The sequence below is a fragment of the Propithecus coquereli genome, unplaced genomic scaffold, assembly GCF_000956105.1.
Source record: "Propithecus coquereli isolate 6110/MARCELLA unplaced genomic scaffold, Pcoq_1.0 Scaffold59, whole genome shotgun sequence".
Classification (NCBI taxonomy): Eukaryota; Metazoa; Chordata; class Mammalia; order Primates; family Indriidae; genus Propithecus; species Propithecus coquereli.
The window spans coordinates 1644698-1665087 of NW_012151840.1; the positions used below are offsets into that span (position 1 = coordinate 1644698).

At 52.4% G+C, this 20390-nt stretch overlaps 1 protein-coding gene across 2 annotated transcripts in view; it reads left to right on the top strand.

Annotated features, from left to right (window-relative positions):
* Positions 1-14092: 14092 nt before the first annotated feature.
* MEF2D (myocyte enhancer factor 2D) overlaps positions 14093-20390 on the top strand; it is a 33484-nt gene continuing 27186 nt past the window's right edge. For both annotated transcript variants that reach the window (XM_012658879.1, XM_012658880.1), the window contains exon 1: positions 14093-14443. The gene's annotated coding sequence lies outside the window, so the exon portion shown is untranslated. The remainder of the gene's footprint in view (positions 14444-20390) is intronic.

Consider the following 20390-nt stretch of genomic DNA (forward strand, 5'->3'; position numbering starts at 1 on the left):
ATGTTTGGTTTTGAAGGCTATAAAGGTGTGGCAGAGACCACCAAACACTCACCAAAAACTGCATTTACTCTGATACATTTCCTGCCCCCTTGCAGTTAGGCAGAACTATATTACTAGTTTAGGCCAATAAAATATGGCTGGAAGTATAGTGTGTCACTTCCAGGCTCAAGCAATAAAAATCCCATGTTATTCTCTGATCTTTCCCTCCCTGATGTGGTATCTGTGTTCCAGATGGTGCAGCTACAAGACGGTAGAGCCTTCATCAGTCTGGGTCCCTGAGTGACTATGTGGAGTAGAGCCTCCCCTACTAACCTGTGTGTAATATGTCATGAGCTGAGTCACCAAAGCTACTAGCACCCTGGACAGACAGCCACTGTCTGGCACTGAGACTCTCATTATGTTAAGCTACTGAGACTTGGGGGATGGCTATCACTGCAGCGTAACTTAGCCCATCTGGCCTGATACAGAAGGATTTGGCTTTACTCTATGTTAACCGAGTCAATGTTACTTAAAAGTAAAAGGGGGCCAGGCACTGTGGCTCACACCTGTAGTCCCAGCTACTCGGGAAGCTGAGGCAGGTAGATTGCTTGTGCCCAGGAGTGATCAGGCCTGTGAATAGCTACTGCACTCCAGCCTGGGTGACAGAGTGAGACCCCATCTCTAAAAAAAAAGAAAAGAAAAGAAGAAGGGAAGCATCATTGTTTAGTTTTTATTTGATAATTAGTGAATGCAGCTGACTGTATTTTCTAAGATGGCCATAACAAATTCTCCTATCCCCCATGCTCTTCTTACTGGGGCATCCCACTCTTCCCATTGGGAGCTGGCATTCATGTTCCCTCCTCTTGAATCTGGGCAGGCTTCTAACCACAGCGAAAACGAAGTATGGCTTCCATGTGGTCCTATTGGGCATTTGCTCTTGGAACCCTGCTGCCATGTTGTGAGGAAGTCGAGGCCATATGGAGAAGTCAAGTGTAGGTGTTCCTGTTGACCTTCCTGGCTAAGGTCCTAGCTGACAACCAGACACACGAGGAAGCCTTGAGACGACTCCAGCCGCTGTCTGCAACCATATTGAGAGATCTCAAACAAGAACTGTCTAGTTGAACTCAGTAGAGCCCAGAACCACAATATTAATAAAATAATTCTGTTTTAAACCACTAAGTTTTAAGGTGGTTTGTTACATAGCAATAGATAACTGGAAGAATGAAGCTGAACATTTCCCACTGTTTTAATCTAATATATTGAAGTCTTTTTGCACCAAGATGCCACCTTCTTGACAAGCCTGCTTTTTCTTTCCAAGTAAAAGTGCTAAACAGGATGAGGCAACGGATGGAGCTACCAGAGATGTCCCTCCAAGCCGACACCGATCTATTAACAAGATTTTCTGAGTATAGTTGTTCAATTAACACACAGTAGGCACTCGATAAATATTTGTTAAATATATGATGTCCACATTTCTGCATCTTATCTAAAAGATATTATAATCAACCTAATTAAATGTTTTCATGAAATTCAGATGCATTATGTGACATTCCTCAGAAATACCAATCTATTAAACCCTTTTATTATGAAAAGCTTACTGCAAAGTTTTACTTTTCCTTTTTCTGTTTAGTTTCCTTTTCATTAAACACATAAAATAACATATACATCATCTCAATGTAAAAGACTCAAGTAATACATACAAAAATAAGGCAACATACATCTTCACCTTCCCCAAAGGTAAGCCTTGTTGGCAGTTTGGTATAGATCCATCCAGGTCTTCTTTCTACACATTTGCTTTCATGTATATGCTCATATTGTGGCAGAATGTGTTTTCCAAAAATGGCCACAACACCATTTCCCAACCCCCAGGCTCTTCCCAAACCTTGCCAATCCCCATGAGGTGGAGGCTCTGTCCCCTACCCTAGAACGGGGCAGGCCTCTGTGACTGTCTCAATTAACGTATGACAGAATGATGCCAAGCAACCCCCAAGGCTGGGTAACAAAAAGCAATGATGATTCCCCTTGGCTCCCTATCTCAGGATAATGCTTTTGGAGCCCTAAGCCTCTTTGTCTCGAACTCCTGACCCCAAGCGATCCTCCCGCCTCGGCCTCCCAGAGTGCTAGGATTACAGGATCCACCACACCTGGCCTCACCCTAAGCCTCTTTGCAAGAAGTCTGGCTACCCTGAAGCCCTCATGCTGAAGTGACCGCATGGAGAGACTAGAGAGAGAAAGAGATTGTAGCTGTTATGGATGCCACCTGCTTGAGTGTCCCCAGCTAGGTACCAGACCTGTAAAGAAGCCTTAAAGAAGACTCTTGACCCGAACCCTGTCAGACTGCAGCAGCACGAAACCCTGGGTGAAACCATCCAGCTGAATCCAATCCATCCCCACAACCACAAGCAGTGATAATAATAACGATTGTTGTTTTAAGCCACTAAGTTTAGATAGTTGATTAATACACATATATCCATACATGCTGATTTGCATAAATGGCCTATTACATAGATTGCACTGAGACTTGCTTTTTTCATTGAACAATTTGTCTCTGAGACTGTTCTGTGTCACTGGGCCCAGATCCAGTTCATGCTTTGTAAGGCTGTGCAGCATTCCACAGCACAGATGTTCTATAACATAGCACAGATGATTTTCAAACATCTTTGGCTGTAGCCTGGCTCTTCAAAAGAAGGCTTAGTTGGAAGCCTACTGTCTAAAACAAGTGAATGAAGCCACCAGGGCAAAGGAGGCAGAACCCTGCCCTGCACAGGACCTGACCTCTCCTCTCCTCTCCTCTCTTCTCTCCTCGAGGAAGATGCTCTTAAGAGAACTCCTAGCTTTGCGTGGCACATTCAAAACCACTCACCGGCGCATAGGATCCAAGAACAGGTTACAGCAGTGCATCTCAGTCTTGAATGCACATTTGAATCCCCTACGATTCTCATTAAAATGCAAACTGTGATTCGTAGGTCTGGAGTGGGGCCGAGAGTCTCTGCACTGCTCACATCTTCCAGGTGTTGCCCACACTCATTTGAGTAGGGCTTAGTTGGTGAACCCCAACTAGCTCCCGGGGATCCCCCCTTTCTTCTCTAGCCTTCCACAGTGGTTGTGGGGATTAAAGTCTGGAGTTTTGAAAATATCTTACCCCCCTCTTAAAGTTTGTTTAGAACCTATTTCTACCTCTAGTCTTTGGCACCTCTTCTATTCCTCACACACTGGGGACAAGGCCACCATGACCATCTGGGCAAGCTCCCCCAGTGCCTCTGCTGAACTCAACAGGGTGGAGATAGGAAGTCACTGAACGAATGGAGCTGTAGATTCAGCGCTCACATTTCCAGTACTTCAGTTCTCTTATTTCCACTCCAAACGTCTGTCTTAGGGGAGAAACAGGAAGAAAAAAGAGTTGGGAGTTACAGTCCCTCCTCCATCTGTCACCACTACTCTACCTACTCCAGGAGAAGCCCCTTTTTTGGCCTTTCTTGATACTCTTGCTCCGAATATGACACCCTGCAGAGAGAGAGGTCTTTTTGCAGACCTTTGCGTGTTCCACAGGCTTTGGGCTTCCTGCTACTACACCAACAGGTCTGCACCTCTTGGACTGGCCTTGGTTACATGTCTCCTGTGGAGGATGCAAGGAGAGTCCCCATCCATTGTTGCAAGGCAACAAAGCACGCCGCACATTATTCACATTACCTGTCGCAATCTTTGCAGCACTTTATGAGTACCGCTCTTCCGTTATCACTGAGGAAACTGAGGCTCAGAGAGGGTCAGTGACTCACCCCAAGCTCACACAGCTAGAAAATGACTGAGCTGGGATCGGATCTCAGGTCTGTTTGACCTGGCCTTCTCTTCTAGCCTTCTCTAAGTCTGAGTAATCCAGAGGTCCCTGCGTGACCACACTGGATCTTTCGGTGCCATGTTCTTTCTCATTAGCACTTTCAACACTGAATTCATGAGGTATTTTCCTAACCACACTCTACCATCTCCCCTCTGCGTGGCGCCCTGGGCCCCTGCAGCGTCCCTGTGAACACTGTTCTCTTCCTCCCAGTGGTGAAGCCGAAGCTGTTTTTCTCCTTTGACCCTTGGCTGGGCACAGACAGTCCTAGGTCGGAACCCCACAGCCACTTGTTGCTGTATGAACATGAATATGTTCCTTAGCTTCTCTGTGCTTTAGTTCCATCATCTGTAAAACGAGGATGCTAATCCTTTGTCAGATGCGCTAGTGTATGATGATGAAAATAGCACACGTGATGCCTTTCGGATGCCCGGCACAAAGCAGGAACGAAGACAAAACACGCTTGTACCCTTCCTATCCCCAAGACTGTATCTTTGTTTGGGTCAGGAAGAAGAAGGCCTCTCATCCGTCTCTCTCATGTCTTCTCAGCAGCGCAGCCCTCTGGGGCCGGGTTTGGGGCATGGGAGACGGAAGGCTCGCGACTCCCTCGCCTGTACCGAGGGAAGGAGGGGGCCGAGCACACCCCGTGCCGTGAGGAATTTGGGGATCATGCCAGGACAGACGGCAAGAAGCTATTAACCAGTCCGTGCACCGTGTGCAAGGGGAGTGTCTGATGGTGGGACAGGAGCCTGCCGAGATTCCAGCGAGCAGACTGTCCCTACAGCGGAGGGACTGGGTGTCAACCGCCACTTCCGCAGCACCGTGGCTGGCACACCACGGTGCTTAATAAATGCTTGTTGAATGAAGGTGCTCTCTTCTGGGTAGGAGTGGAACCAATACAGGAAGTGACAGAAAAAGGGTGGTGATGGCCCTGTGCCAACCCTGAGTGGCGGCCTGAGCTGCTCCTCAGTTACAGGTCCACAGACCTGTCAGAGACACAGGTGGGTGGCAGGGCTCAAAGGAGAAAGAATAGAGTCCTTCCCCACGGATGGCTACCTCTGTCAGACTCCAGTCCACCTACGAATAAAAATCAATCAATAAATAAATAATCAGAGAAGAAAATGAAACACAGCGGAGAGCTTGAGCTTGGAGAACACCGAGTCCAGCAGACGGCCAACGGGTGGGGGACGCCTGCTGTCGTGCTCCTCTGCAGGCTCCTCGGTAGCCTCTGTGACTGGGAGGCCAGCGCACGTCCACACCCACCCAGCTTCTCTTCCCATTCTGTCGTTTCCCCACCAAGTTTCCACCCCCGGGCCTTTGCATTGCCACGGAGGTTCCCACCTTGTAACAGAAAGGCAAGTCCTCAGCGCCTCCTACGAGATTGGTCTTGGGAAAGGCTTCACCTTGTCTTTCGTGCCCTAGCCCCCATCCTGCCCACTCTCAGAGATAGTCCAGCCACACAGGTTGGCACACACAATCACAACAGTCGGAGAAGGATCACTCATCTACTCAACAGGCTTCACGAGTGATGGAGTACCTCCCTCCTCCGCGACCGTCGCGGGGAGGGTGCAGAGGGAGCCTTGAGCTTTGTCCGGCCTGTACTGTCTCCCTGCCTCCCCCAGTACAAACGGTGCCAGGGCCCCCTCCTGTGCCCTCCAGGTGCACAGCCTCTTGTTGCCTAGCAACGGCGCCGCTTCCCCAAACCTCAGCAACCTCCCCTAGGAGCTCTAGTAGCAGCCGCAGCAGGCGGAGACGGGCTGGACCTTGCAGGAGCTGCCACTGCTGCTGACGGGGAACGCGTGGGAACAAGCCCCAAAATAGGCCTGAGCGTGAAACCCAAGGCTCTTCTTAACGCTCAGGTCCCACACTGTCTCCGGGAAAGTCCTGCCAGGCTCCCCTGCGCCTGGCTCCTGCCCAGCTGCCGGTCCCCCCTCCCATACTGGGCACCTCACGCTTCTTCTGTGCTCTCAGGTGTCTGCCCCTCTGTCTGCCCTGGGTCTCTGGGTCTGCTCCTGTGGTCTCTGCCTTTCCTGGGGCTCGAGTGTCACTTCTGCTGCCCCTTGTCCTTTTGTCCATCCTGGAAGCCCTCCTCCACACACGTGTCTCTGGGTCTCTGTGGCTATCCCAGCCTCTCCTGCGCCTCTTCCTGCTCAGCCTGTGTACCTGCCAGCTCCCCTTCACTGACGTGAATCCCCTCTCCCCACCTCCAAGGGCCAGTCACTGTGACAACCCCACATAGTCTGAGTAACCATGGCCACAACCCCTCGTTACCACCTTAGTAGGAAAGGCTTGTGGTAGGAGGGGGTCACAGAATCGACCCCCAGGGAAGTCTTGCTTTTCTCACTGAGCCGCCCTGGGCTTCTGCTTCAATGGAAACTGCCATTGGACTTGGGCCAATTAGAAGAGGGCTAGGCCCAGAAAAGAAGGACCTTCCTCCTGCCTTACCTCCATACCTCCCGCTGCAATGTCAGAGGTCCCAAAAGAAGCTCCAGAAGAGGCCCCTGTATGGCCAGGAGCTGCTCAGCCAGAACAGCGCTCTCTGCCCCCAGCCGATAGTGAGTGCCATGCAAGGGCATGGTGTCCATCTCTCTGTCTCTGTGTCAACCTGATTGTCCTCTGCCACCCCACCTCCCTCGGTCGCTGATGCCTGGGTCTCACAGTATTATCTGTGGGTTAAGAAGCCAGACTCGGCAGCAGGTCAGCAAAGGGACAGTTGAGAGGAAATACTTCCAGAGTGAAGGGGGGATGGGGTGGAGACCAGCTCCCAGGCAGCCCAGGGGCTGGAAGGACTCTGAACTGAGGGCACAAAGGAGCTTTAGGGAGGGAGGCCTGGATTCTGCCTTCTAACAGAGGAAGCAGACACACAGCAGAAGGAACTTTCAGGCAGGAGGCCGGACCAAGTGGCCTCACCCAAACCCTGTGGTCTGCTGCTATTGCAACCTGGCGAGTCTCCCAGCTCTTCTGGGTGCCCGAGTAGGAGAGCTTTTTATAGTTCACTCCCCAACTTGGGTTTGAATAATTAAACAAGATGGACAGAAATAGCAGCCGGACAGCAAAGGCAGGTTATTTTGGGGTTTTCTGGAACACAGTGCTCCTAGGTGTCACCCCACCCATGCAGGGGGTGGAGCTAGCATCAAGGCTGATGGGAGATTCCTGTGGGGGAAACCCACCCGAACCCCCCAGGGTTCCTTGTATTGACAAGGTCACTCTCAGCCAGAGGAGGGTCTCAGACTGCTTCCTTTTCTTCAAGGAAAAAGAGGGTTCTCACTTCTTTCTGGTCATAGCTACTCCCCTGGCAGGAGCAGTTGTCTGTCAGGCCTTCTACTTCAGAGATGGTGACAGATATTGCAAATCAGATCGCTAAGCAGCTGCAAGACAGGCTGAAGCAGGACCAGGTGCCTACTGCTCCTCTGGCCAGGGAGCTGGAATCAGGTGATAGGAGGTCTTGTCCCTCCCTCCCCTACAGCCACCGGCAGCCAGGGAGGGAATGAAGGTTGGGGTGGGGAGTGGGAGGCAGAGCCAGGAAGAGGAGAGGAATTGGTGAGGGGAAGGACAAGGCTCCAGAGAAGAAAAGCTGAAGATGACTTAGTGCCTGGGGAAGAAGCTCTCCTCCTCCAGCTCCCTTCCAGTGCCCTCTGTCCCTGGCAGAAGCCCCACCTGGGTTTCTTGGGACGGGTTTCAGTGGCTGAGCCGAGGATGCGGACAGGTCAGGAGCCCTCCTCCCCACTCTAGGTCTCCGTCACAGACCAAGCATCTGTGGCTTGTTTGCAGAATACGGTACTTTTGGTTCAACTGCAGAGATTAACCTCAACTCTACCTTAACGTTTGACCACAGAGCTTTAAAAGCTGAGGCACAGAGGGGAAAAGGGAGGCAGTAAGGGGGGCATTTGTAATGTTTTCTTCCTTTGGATAACAACTTCAGGGGTGGGTTTAGGTCAAATTGTGTTAAATACTAAAATTGTTCACTCATTTTTTTTTTAAAGAGATGAAGTCTCACTATGTTGCCCAGACTGGTCTCGTACTGCTGGACTCAAGCAATCCTTGAGGCAATCCTTGCCTCAGTTTCCCAGTAGCTGAGACTACAGGTGTGCGTCACTCCTCCAGACTCCACTTATTCATTTTTATTCATTCAACAAACATTTTAAGGCACCAATTATAAGCCTCATATTGTCCTTGGTACTGTGAATAAATTAGTATGGCAAGTTCCTTGTTTTTGAGAAGCTCAGTTTAGTGGGGGAGATAGCCCGCAATTAAAACCTACCCCCCACAATTATTGCAATAGGTACCACATTAGAGCTTCACAGAAATCGTCCCATTTAATCCTCACAGCAAATCTGGGTCTAAGTAGCATTGGTCCCATACGACACTTACTATAACTAAGGTGAAGAGACTTGTCCAAAGTCACTCAACTAGTAAACAATATTAATGGAATTGGGACCAAAATTTATATGATTCCAAGCTCTGTACTCTTAAACCATTGCCCCTGTGGTCTCTAATGCGGGAAAGAAAGAGACAAGTTCATTAAATGCTCCGAGCGTTCAAAAGAGAGTGAAACTGTCTTAAGCCGGGTGTTCACGTGCTGTGGGTGCTGGGTGGGGCAATTCGAGAAAGCCTTCTAAAGAAGGTGGCTTTGCGTTGGACTCAGTGGGTTAATTCATTCCTTCTACAAATAGAGTTAGCCATTTGCACCCATGGATTCAACCAATCTCGGATCGGAAATATTTGAAAAAAAAAACTGTTTCTGTACTGAACATGTACAGACTTTTTTCCCATGTCATTATTCCCTAAACCAGCGGTCCCCAACCTTTTTGGCACCAAGGACCAGTTTCATGGAAGACAATTTTTCTATGGATGGGATAGCGGGGGTGGGGGGGATGGTTTTGGGATGATTCGAGTGCATTACATTTATTGTGCAGTCAAATCTCTCTGCCAACGATAATCTGTATTTGCAGCCGCTCTCCAGTGCTAGCATCACCGCCTCAGCTCCACCTCAGGTCATCAGGCATTAGAGTCTCATAAGGAGCACGCAACCTAGATCTCTCGCATGTGCAGTTTACGGTAGGGTTTGCCTTCCAGTGCCTCTGCTGGATCTGACAGGAGGCAGAGCTCACGCAGTGATGTGAGCGACAGGGAGCGGCTGTACATACAGATGAAGCTTCGCTCTCGATCACCTGCCGATCACTTCCTGCTCCGTGGCCTGGTTCCTAACAGGCCACCAACTGGTACCACTTAGCAGGAGTTGGGGACCGCAGCCCTAAACACAGTATAACAACTATTTACATAGCATTTACATTGTATTAGGTATTGTAAGTAATCTGGAAATGATTTAAAGTGTATGGGAGGAATCACATAGGTCATATGCAAATACTATGCCATTTTATATGGGGGAACTTTAGTGGATTTTGATATGGCGGATGTCCTGGAACTAATCCCCCCACACATAGGGTGGGAGGATTATACTTAAATTGAGTACCTATTACGTGCTCTGTTCTAGGTGCTGAGGTTACAGAAGTGAACGAAGTCCTTGCATGGACATGGACATGCTGGGCAGCAATAGGGGAAAGGCTGAAATTATAATTGGGCGAGTCTTAAACGCCAAGCCTCCTTCACCTTCACAGTTGTTTTGCTCCTCCTGCCCCTGGGTTTCTCTCCCAGATACAAATACCCAAACTTCTGGGGAATCTTAAAGAAAGGCCTGACTGAGAATACACCCTCCTACTCTGGCAAGTCCTTCCTAACGTCTACCCTGCATCTGTTCCTGCACCAATAGATTTTTCCACATCCCATTTCATTCCAAGGCCAAATCTCAAAGCAGAAACCTGGCAGGCCGCGAGCGTCTGTCCCTTTAAGACTACCTTCTTCCCCCCACGTGTCGTCTGGTTGGGCTGGCGACGCTGACGCACGCGTGACGTCAATGGCAGCTGGTGGAGTCTGGGCACGAGGAAAGAAGTTGGGATGGGGGTGGGGGGGCGAGAGAGAAGGCGGTTAATTTGCATTTAAAGGGGCCACTCCCGGGATAGTGATCAGGGCATTAAAGAAATGTGTATTTGGCAAACTTTCCTTCCTGGGGTGTGGAGCAAGAAAAAGGCATGGCACAGCTGAAGTCGTTGGTGACTCAAGTTTGAGATAACAATTATGTCCTTCCGCGGAAAGGGGGAAATAGTCCGTAGGTGCCTGGGTTGGGAGCACGTGAGCGGGAGGGGGCGGATGGGGGGGCCAAGAGAGAAGGAGGGAGGAGCTGGGGAGACGACTGTCAGGCAGCATTTCAGCTGCCCCCACCCCCACATCCTGCCCACCCTCCTGCAGCTGCCACCACATCCTGCCCAGCCGGGGGCAGGGAACTCATGTGTGGGAGATGCACTGACCGAGGACCCAGCTTTGGCACCTTCCCCGCCCCTTTCAGCTCCAGGGTGGGCCGTCTGCCCTTTGCCCCAGGCCTGGCACTGAGCTTGGGGCACAGCTCTGCCAGTACAGCCTGACACCTCTCTGCCTGACTCCGCCCTACCCCCCCAACTCTGGCCTACAGGGTCTTATTGGGGCCCCCGGACCAGAGCCCCATCCCTGAGCTAGCACAGTTATCACTAGACAAATAGAGGTGTTCAATAAAGGTTTTTATAATCTCAATTCAGATACACAGCTACACACACACACACACACACACACACACACAAATGTTCATGTAACACATTTGCTGAGCACATTCTGTGCCAGGCCCTGGAAAGCCCTGCAGACCCAAAGTTGAGTTAGACGGCTGCCCTCAAGGGGTTCAGGATCTGGTGAGGAAGAGAATTGGAAACCAAAAATGTCAGTACAGAATGGAGTGTACTGAGGAGGTAGATAGCAGAATAGAGAGCACTATACAAGCAGGTGCAGGATGATTCACAAGTCCACACAAAGAATGCATCCACAGGATTACCTACTGTACACCTGCTGGTGATCTTTCCCCTCCCAAGCAAGGTGGCAGATGTGGGGAGCGATTGCTGGGATCACTCAAAAACTAGAGGAAGATTGATCAGCCAGTGGAAGGGAGGAGGGGATGGAGTTAGGGGGTTGGAGATTGTTCTGATGGCTGAGAAGGTGAGAGGGGGCCAACCTAGTAGCCAGATAGATTTGGGGCTTCACCTGCAGTAATGGCTTCCTAGGGTTATAGAACAACAGGCAGGTAGAGAAACAGCCCTTGAGGGGATGAGGATGGAAAAACCTTTTCAAATTAAGTTAGATTAGGGATGCTTGGGAAGGGGTGAATAAAATTTTTGAAGTCCCTTTGCCATATAAACTTACGAAGATGATACAGTAGAGAGGAGTTTACACACTCTTTTTAAGACTTCAGTGGACATCTAAGTGTCTGACTCCTAGGGGATGTTACAGCAGCGTTGAGTGGTTAGGTAACTTTCCTCTAGGAGAGATGAGTGAGTAGCCAGAGGGGGAGGAGGAAAAAGGAGAGCCAGAGTCTGAGCCTGCTCAGGCATTTTCCACCCAGAGAACTCTGGGATGGGAAGTCCAGGGGCCAGAAGTAAAAGATTTAGTGAGTCACTTTCAGGAAGTCCTTATTTCCATGATCTAACTTCTAGCAGCATTACTCCTTAGACCTGTTTCTTTGTCCATGAAAATTAAGGCTTTGTATTTGTTACTTTTCCTCTCTCAGGAAGTTTTCTCTATATTCTAAACTCTCTCCCACTTAAAGTGTCAGCCTATCCTACTCTGTTCTCCAGTGAATTATGTCAGCATCTGGGGGGGTAGTCCCTGCACACTCTATCTCACCCACTGAGCTTTTCCCTCCCCTCCTTTTTCCCTCCTGCTCCTGGCCCTTTAAAACCCTCCCCAGGTGACTCACCTTCCTTCCTCATTCCTTTGTTAAGGACCCAACATTCCAAGACTGGGAGAACCAGCCAGCCAATCATAGCCCTGACAAGCCTGCCTCAGGCTTGAGATTGGCTAGCGCTGTAGTTGGCGGAGGCACACCACACCAATATATAAGAAGTTCAGAGTGGGATTCTTCGAATTGGCCCTAGGAAGGAATTTGTTCTTGGGGGTGTTTATGTTTTTGGAGAGAATCCTTCCAGTAGAGCTGGAGCTAGAAGCTTCCCTGGCTTGGAGAGCCTCAAAACTGGAGGCAGGCTGAGACTCCTGCTTTCCTGGTCTCCTGGGGGCTTGGCTGCCCCCTGCCCAATTTGGTTTTTTCTTTCTTTCTTTTTTCTTCCCCCTAAGCTCTGGGACCCAGTGGTCTGAAGGCTAAGTTCTCAGGCCTGTTCCTAAGAAGTCTTTTACAGCAGCCCTGGATCTCTCCAGTCTCAACATTCTGCTTTCCCAACGTCGGAAACAGCCGGAAAATAAACACCCTGATGACTAAACGGTTTCTCCAGCTAGAGCCTAGGGAAGCACTAAAAATAGAGGCCACAAGTGAGGGGAGGTTCCCCACTTGAGGGGGGGCACTTTCCCATCCTGCTACTGTCACAGCCTCAAGCCTGGCACAAGGATCTATTCTTCTCCAAGTCCTTGGGGAAGGGGCAGATGGGCTCCCCCTGCCTACCCTGAAGTCTTTTGGGCAAGCTAGTTCTGCCTAGCAGGGAGAATTGACATCGTCTGGTGTTGGGAACCTTGTCTCCCAGATCCAATGAGGAACTAGGAAGCTACATTTGGAGAGAAAGAGGGACATTGTACAAATCAGGTTTCCTGAAGGCGGGATAGGGTGGAAGGGTCGGAAACTGAGGCCAAGGAAATAGGAGCCTGCTGGCTTCCTGTCTTAGGACATACAAGATAAGCCTCCAACCTATTTGCAGAGCAGTTCCACTGAATTTGTCTCCTTTGAGGCTTGCATGGGCTAACAGAGGCCTAAAGGGGTCTTTGCAGACCAACCCTTGGTCCAAAGGTCGGAGTTACTATAATATTAATATAATGCAGTATGAGGCACTGCACTAAGCAATCTATGTATATGAACTAATTTAATCTTCACACCAAATTTATGAGTTAGGCACTATTATCGCCATCTCCATTTTACCCATTGAGGATCATGAGGTAGAGGAAAGTTAAATAATGTGCCTGTGTTGACAGTTAATGAATGGTGGAGTAAGGATTTCAACCAAGGCAACTTGACGGCAAAGCTGACGTTTTTAACCACCATGACATGCCGCCTCTCTCTGTATACGTTGGTCTCTCCATCACTAATCCAGAATTCTTTGTCCGGTGAATCAGACCCAGCCAGATAGAAATCACGGTGTGTAAAGAACTGAGTGCTCTTCTGTTCTGCAAGGTTCTTTGAGATCTAAGCCAGATTCAATCATTTCCTCAAGCTCCAGGTAGAAAACAGCAGGACTTGGAAGTATCAGGGATGCTGGAGCGGAAGCCTGACAGGTCAGTTGTTCAGTAGGCATGACACTGACACTCCTGTTGTAGGGCATTTAAAGATTCACCACGCCCTGGGGCAACCAGGAATTTAAAAGAAAAAAAAATTTTTTTTAAAGGGCTACTACTGCTTCTTTAATAAGATGCTTCTGGTGCTTCCTGTGCGGTGGGTGGGGGTAGGGGGGAATTAGGGTCCCACCCCTTTAAATTGCCCCCTCGGCAGTAAGTGCTCTGCGGCCGCAGGCACTGGAGATTAGGTCACCCAAGAACTATGAGCTGTCGCTTTAAATTGCTGGGCGTCTACCGAGCCCTGAGAGGGGAGGGGCCCGTCACAGGTAGAGGGAGCAACTGAGCTCGCTAGGTAACCCCCCAAGAAAAGAACGTCTCCCTTTAAGTGGGGCTTTGTCACACACCAAGTGGGAGAGATGGAATCTTTTCACCACTTACAGTCTCCTCTTAATTTATCTACTTAGACTCCCATCTCTCAACTCTCCTGGGGCTGGGGTGGGGGGAATGCCGAGGTAGCGTGCGTGTCTGTGAGAGTGTGCGTGCTGCTCACAGAGCCTCCCGGGAAAGGACCTTCTTGAGCGCATGGTGGCAGCAGCGTTAGGCGGCCGTCCGGCGTGCTCCGAGAGGGCACCATGGGCGCGGGCCGATCCCTTTAAAGGCCTCTGGGTCTCGCCTCCCTACTTTGCCTTGCTCCGTCCCTTCCTCCCTCCCTCCCGGCAGGCGGAGGGATCTGCCGCTGCCGCGCTGCTGCCTAGCTTGGGAGGGCGGTGGGGTGGAGCAGCCGGCCCGGCCCGGCCCGGCCCGGCCTGGCCAGCCCAAGGGAAGCGAGAGGCGGGGCCACGTCTCCGGGACCGCCCCTGCTCCGGCCCCGCCCCGCCACCCCCACAGGTTCCTCCCATTGGCCCCCCGCCTGTCCGTCACCCCCGTTGCCCCCACCCCTCAAGCTAGGCTGAGCTGTGCCTACGTCGGCCTCGACTCCCGGGGGCTGGAGGAGTTACCTTTGGAGCCCGAAAGGAGGAAGGAAGCAAAATATCAACAACAGCCGAGGCGGCTCGGGCGCTCGGCCCCGGTCCCCCGCTTGCTCGCCGCCCGCCTGCTGGCCCCCGCTCCTACGACGGGGGCCCAGGCCCCCCGGCGCCGCCCAGGGCCCGCGCGGACGCCCGCCTCATTTATTATTCCTCCCGTCCGGAGCTGCGGCTTCCCGGTGTTGAAGATCCCCCGGACAAGGGGCAAAGGCTACCCCCTTCCTGCCCTAACACCCCCTTTCCCCCAGCTGGGCTGGTGAGTACGGAAAAATAATGCGCCTACCACTTTAAGAGGCCCCCTCCCCCACCCGGTCCTGGGGTTGGGGTGGAGGGTGGTCTAGACCGTCCCCCTGAGGGGTGGGATGGGGTAGCCCCCTGGGCTGGCAGGAACTCGCGGAGCTGGCTGTTTTCTTGTGGCGTTGGGGATTACATAGGGGACTGTTTGTGTTAGGGAGTCGGCTGTGGGGGACAAGTGGAGTGGGCTGTAATTCCCTTGGGTTTTGGGAGTACGGGGTGAGGACGGGCGGATTGGGGGCGCGCCGGCTTGTTGGTGTCCGGGGCTTACGACGGCCTCGGAGTGGTCTAGGAAGGGGCGCCATCCTCAGAAAGGGTCTCCGGTGACAGCCGGGCGCGACTGACATTTTAACAGCCGGGCCTCCCTCCCTCTCCCTCCTCTTGCCGCCTGTTCCCTCCTCCTTGGCCCGAAATGGTGCAGAAGGGGGCCTGGGAGGGCGGCGGGAGGGTGGGGGCGGGGGGAGCCGCAGCTGTTTGGGAAGCGGGGGAGGGAGGGGGGATGTTGTTCAGATGACACCGGGGTGGTGGGTTGGGGTGTGTGAGTGTGTGTCTCCGGGGCCGTGTTTGCCGGGTGCCTGTGGAGTTGGGACGCGGAGTCGCCACGGAGGTGGGCACGCAGGACCCTTCCTTGGGACCTCCTAGCCCTGCTTCCGAGACCCCTGATCTGGTTCGTCAGCAGCCCCAGCTGGAGAACCCTCTGGCCAGAAGTTTGCAGCTGTTCAACATCTGGGCAAGAGTTCTCCAGTCCCTCTCTCCACCTATGACAGGCTGAACTGGGCTGGGAGTGGGGGTCTAGGGAGTGTTGGGGGCTTTTGGGAGGGTGTGCCAAGAAGAGCAAGACGTGTTTAGTTCCTCACTCCAGTGCCAGCCTCCGTCCTATGAGGTTGTCCTGTCAGGTTCAGGTCTTACAGAGATGGGGGAAAGGCGCCCCCTCCCCCTAGTGAATCACGCTGACCTCTCAGCAGCCTTCTGGGGTCTCCTCACGAAAGGAGGGCTCCTGGGCATGGGCACACTTGGAGCCACTGACTGGGTTATTCCAGGTTTGCCCTTCTGAGTGGGAGGCTCTCTGCCTCCCCTTGCAGGGTGAATTGTTGATGGGTTGGGGGAGGGTCCGGTGGGCGGATCCTGTGTCCCCCTTTCCTGTGCCCAGCCCCCCTTTTGAGTTTCAGAGGCCTGATTTCTTTGGTCTGTGAGGGTGGCTCTCATCCACCCATCCCCCTATCCCTTCAGTGGGTCTCTGCAGCACTTCAGGGGCCAGCCTGGACTATGGGAAGTTTGCCGTCTGGGGCGGTGACCTTGGGCTGCTCTGGCCTGGAGATAGGAGGGGAGCCCAGGCCAGCCTGAGACTGAGTGTTTTGGAGTTAGGGAGCTGTCTACCTCCCACTCCCCTCCAAACCCTCAACAGGAAGGTCTTAGTAGCTGAGGAGAGCGTTGAAAAGGCACATGTCAGTATTCACAGATGTCCACCCGCTGGGTCACACCCGCCCCAGGAGTTAGCCTGCCTGTCCCAGCTCCCACGGCCTGCCTGGGAATGAATTTCCTTCCTGTGGTTTCCCAGTGTGTTGAGCAGGAGATGGGGGTGGGGTGGGATCATTGTGGGAGTGGCTGACAACCTGTTTATATGGGGTGACTGGGGGACACTGGAGCTTATGTATGGCTTTTTCCTCACTTGCCCCATCATAGGTTATTTGGGCCCTTGGGTCTCAGTGGTCACATTCTCTTTGTTGTAACTCCCTTGACCACCCCCCCGTATAGCCCATGCGTGTTTGCATGTGTGGGTATGTATACGTGCACATGTACATTTGTAAGGGGAGGGGTCTCTGGTTTCTCCGGGGAAAGGAGGAGCTTTCACTCTCCTTTAGAGACCAGAGAGGTTGAGCTTTTTACCTGAGGTCACCCAGCAAATCTGTGTCAGAGCTTTAGTCTTTCCACTCTTTCAGGCAGAGCTTCATAGTAGGGAGAGACTCTGGGAAGGAAGCCCTACAATCCTTGTTCTGGGAGTCCATGGTCCAAAGACAAAAGCAGGACCCGGAGAGCATCAAAACCCTTGTGTGGAGGAACGGGCATGGGGGAGTGGGCTAGAGCATCTGTCTGCTGTACCCTGTACCCAATGCCTGAAACGGTGGTGGAGGACTTGGAAGGGGGGCAGGTGCTGTCCACTGTCCACCACACACTGTGCCTGGTCCCCCTGGGCTGGAGGGCCTGGGCTTCCTGACTCTGCCTCTCTTGGCTCCTGGCTCTTCTCATAGGTTGGGAGATATGATAGTCTTTCTGGCTGCTGTTATATAATCTCTCTCCAGCAGGGTGTTCTTTTTTTTTTTTTTTTTTTACTCTTCCCTAGGTCTTTCCTGGGAGAAGGTGGAGGGAGATTCTTCAGGTTGGGGGCTAGAGGAGCAGCAGCGAGGAGGTTGGGGAGGGGGTGTCTTGGCCCCTGAGGAGGCCTCGTAGTTAGGCCCTCATTGATGATGGCCCAGGCCTTCCTACCTTCCTTCTCTGACCCTGCCCTGGGAAGGTCCTCTGCTGTGGTCGTCCCTGGCCCTCGTGCCCCTACAGAGGCCTGGCCCTCTCCCCGTTCTGTCAACCTTCTCTTCCTGGCCAGCTGGGCCCCGTGCCCTGCCTGGTTGGCACTGGGTCCAGAATCTCAGTGCTTACCCTGGCCTGGTGTGGGCCCTTGTCGGACACTTTGCCATCCACCTGCGTACTTCCGTGGGGACAAGGGGAATCCAGGGACAAAGGGGTGGGCCCAGCATTTCCTTAGTTCTATTTGAGCCAGGTCCCCTGCTTCTCTGCCCCTCTAGTCCAGAGGGTGGGTAGTGGCCTTACTGGAAAAGAGGAGTTGATGGCCTGTTTGTAATATAGGTCTTGATCTCTTGGACACAAGTCATAGTTGGTGTTCACCCAGGTTCTGTAAGTGGGTATGAGGATCACATGTGGGCCTAGAACCCATCATCAAGGGTCAGATTCTGAGCCTTGTGGCACTGTAGTGGTGGGGTTCTCCCCACCCGTTGGGACCATGGCGGACACTCTCCAGGCTCTCTAAGGCCAACTGGTTTGAGGCAATTATCTCCCTTTGACAGGAAGGAGGAGATGGTGGCAAGACCAGCACAGCCTCAGCATCACTATAATCGCTGGTGGCTTTTATGAGCCAGTCATGGAGCCAGAGTCCGGCCAACCGTCTGTCCTTCTGTCCCAGTTTGGTGACTTACTCATGGAGGGGAGGGTAGTGTTCGGTGCTAGAAGCTCTGTTCTAGAAGCTGGACGTCTGTCTGGCTGTGCTGTGGTTCATGTTGCCCTGTCTGCCCATGATTATGGCAGGCAGGATGGAGCTTAGATTTCAGGAAGAACTTCCCAGTGGAGCTAGGTTGCAGAGAGAGAGATGGCTCTACTTTGGCCTAGGAAAGAAGAGGATCTTAAAGCACTTTCTTCTCTAGTAGCTCCACTGAAAGGCCTTGACCTTTGTCTAGTGGAATTGGTGCTGTTTGGCTCCTAAAATTTTTCTTTTCTTTTCTCTCCCCCTGCCTGAAGCTGAAAGTATTTTGAAGAGTTTGTCCTAGAACTGTGGGAGAGCTAGCCTTTGGGCCCCTTTCCTCCAGAAGCAGGGGGATGGGTAGGGGTCTTGTGTAGATACACCTGGCATTTAGTGGCACACATGCATGAAGGTGTGCAGCACACACACACACACATGGGCGTGTAGACACCCGCGGAGCAGCTGCTGCCCTGCGGGAGGTGGGGAGCAGCGAATGGCAAAGATGATTAAAGGATTGGCGAGTGGGGATGGGGTTGAGGGGACTGGAGGCAAGAAGATGAAGGGCATAGCAAGAACTCTGAAGAGAGAAGGGCTGACTGGAGCAGGAGGGATTGAGGTTAGACCACAGATGGGCAGACGGAGCCCTGTCTGCGAAATAAAGAGCATGACTTGTGAGTCAAGGAGCCCTGGCTGACTTCCATGCCTGCCCCTCACTCCCTCCCGCCGCTGTGGTCCTGGCCCATCCTGCCTCTGCCCCTCACACTGACTGTGTGTCCCTGGGTAAGTCACTCCTGTTTGGGCTGCAGCTTCCTAGATATATACAGGAGTTTCGCCTTTCGGTTATCGGAACACCTGGGTGTTTTGGTGGTTTGTCTTGCTGGTCTCTGTTGCCCTCCCCGCTCCCCCCGATGAGCAAGGCCACTCTTGAGCCATCAAGGCTGCATTGAACCCTCAGGCATTTGGGGGCAGATCCTGGCCTAGGTGATTCCCAAGGCCCTCCTCTTCTGCCTTTTTCCTTTTCCTGTGGCCTAGGCCACAACCTCCCTTTCCTGAGTGCCGAGCCCTGCTTCTGCCCAGTCCTGGCAGGTGTGGAGACAGGGAGTTGCTGTTTATTGGCTCTGCGTAGGACCCCAATAGCCTGGCAGTGGGAAGCAGCTGTGCCTGCTGTCTGATTTCTCTCCTTTCTGCTGTAGGCTGGGAGGGGAAGGACTTGTCCGAAGCTCTGGCCTGTCACTGGCCACACCCAGGCGGGACCATATTTACTCATTTAAACTTACTCTCCCAGGAGGCTCTGGGCTCTCGGCCTGGTCACTGACCTTGGCTTGGTGCCTCTGGCTGGGTGCTCTTGCCACTCCCCTAGGAGTTGGGCAGACCGGGAAAGCATATAGAGGGAGCTGTTTTTTGTCCCCTGGTCAAGGGAGCTTTACCCTCAGGCAGTACCTCACTCACCCAATTTTTCAATATACTTTAGAGACCAAAAACTAAAACTTTTGAGATCTCTGGGAACGGGAGGAAGGAAACTTCCATTTGTTGTGTCCCTGTGTGCCAAGTTCTGTGCTGGGCATGGTCACATGTTAAGACAATTTGTTTCTCTCCACAACTGTTTTTTATAATTGGGAAACTGAGTCTTAAATGTTTAAGTGACTTACTCAAGCTTCCCAGTTACAAGGTTTAGTTAAAGGAGGTTAAAGGAGCAATGCTGCCCTGCAGGAGAGGCAACGGAGAGAAAGCCCAGGAGACCTGAGAGGAAGAGGAGGAGCTGTTGAAAGGAAGAGCAGACCTAGTAGGATTCCTTGGCAGAGGGCAGAGAATTAGGATTTGGTGGCGAGTTGAGGAAGGATATTGTTTTGATTCCCTAAGAAGGTATTGTCTTCTGATTCGAGTGTCCTGGGAAGAAGCCCCCAAAGCAAGGGTTGAGGGCAGGAACAAATGAAACTCAGAGACCCCTCCCGGGTCCCCTTGAGCTGCTGCCTGGGATCGATGGGGAGAGAGGCTAGAGCGGGCTGGCTTGGACCACAGGAGCCTGGGCTTTTCTGAAGGCAAGGCTGTCGTGAGCCTCCGAGGCCCAGGGTTGGGGAGTCTGCCGTGGAAGGAATGCATGTAACTCCCTGGTGGAGGAGTCTCCCCCCTGCTACCATCCAGGTCGTGGGGAGAAGCACTGTGCTCAGCAGTCAGCCTACCTCTGCCACTTATTTCTGATGACCTTGGGCAAGTCCTTGCCTATCTCTGAGTTGGTTTCCATACCTGTGAAACCAGCTACCAACCTGCTACCTCCCTCATATGGGAAAGGAAGGAGGTTCAGTGGGAAAAGGTATGGTGGGTGCTCAGAACATGGTTACATCTTTTCTTCTAGACCTTCAGCCTCAGCTGGGCCCAGGACTTGCCTGCCAAGGCAGCGACCCAGAAACTGGGATGGGGGGTAGGCAGTGCTTCTGGGGTCCGGGGTAGGGACTGAGGCATAGGCCTCAGATTGACCCTAGGATGGGTTGAGAAGCCAAGCTCAGCCCTGCCTTCCCCGTCCAGCTGTCTCCTTGTGTTAGAACCTGCCCCTCCACACTTCTTCCCATGAGTCTTACCAGGTCCCTCTGGCTGTGCGCTTACTTATTCCTCCGGATTCCACCAGCAGATACTGGGGGCTAAGGGTTGGGAGAACAAAGAATAA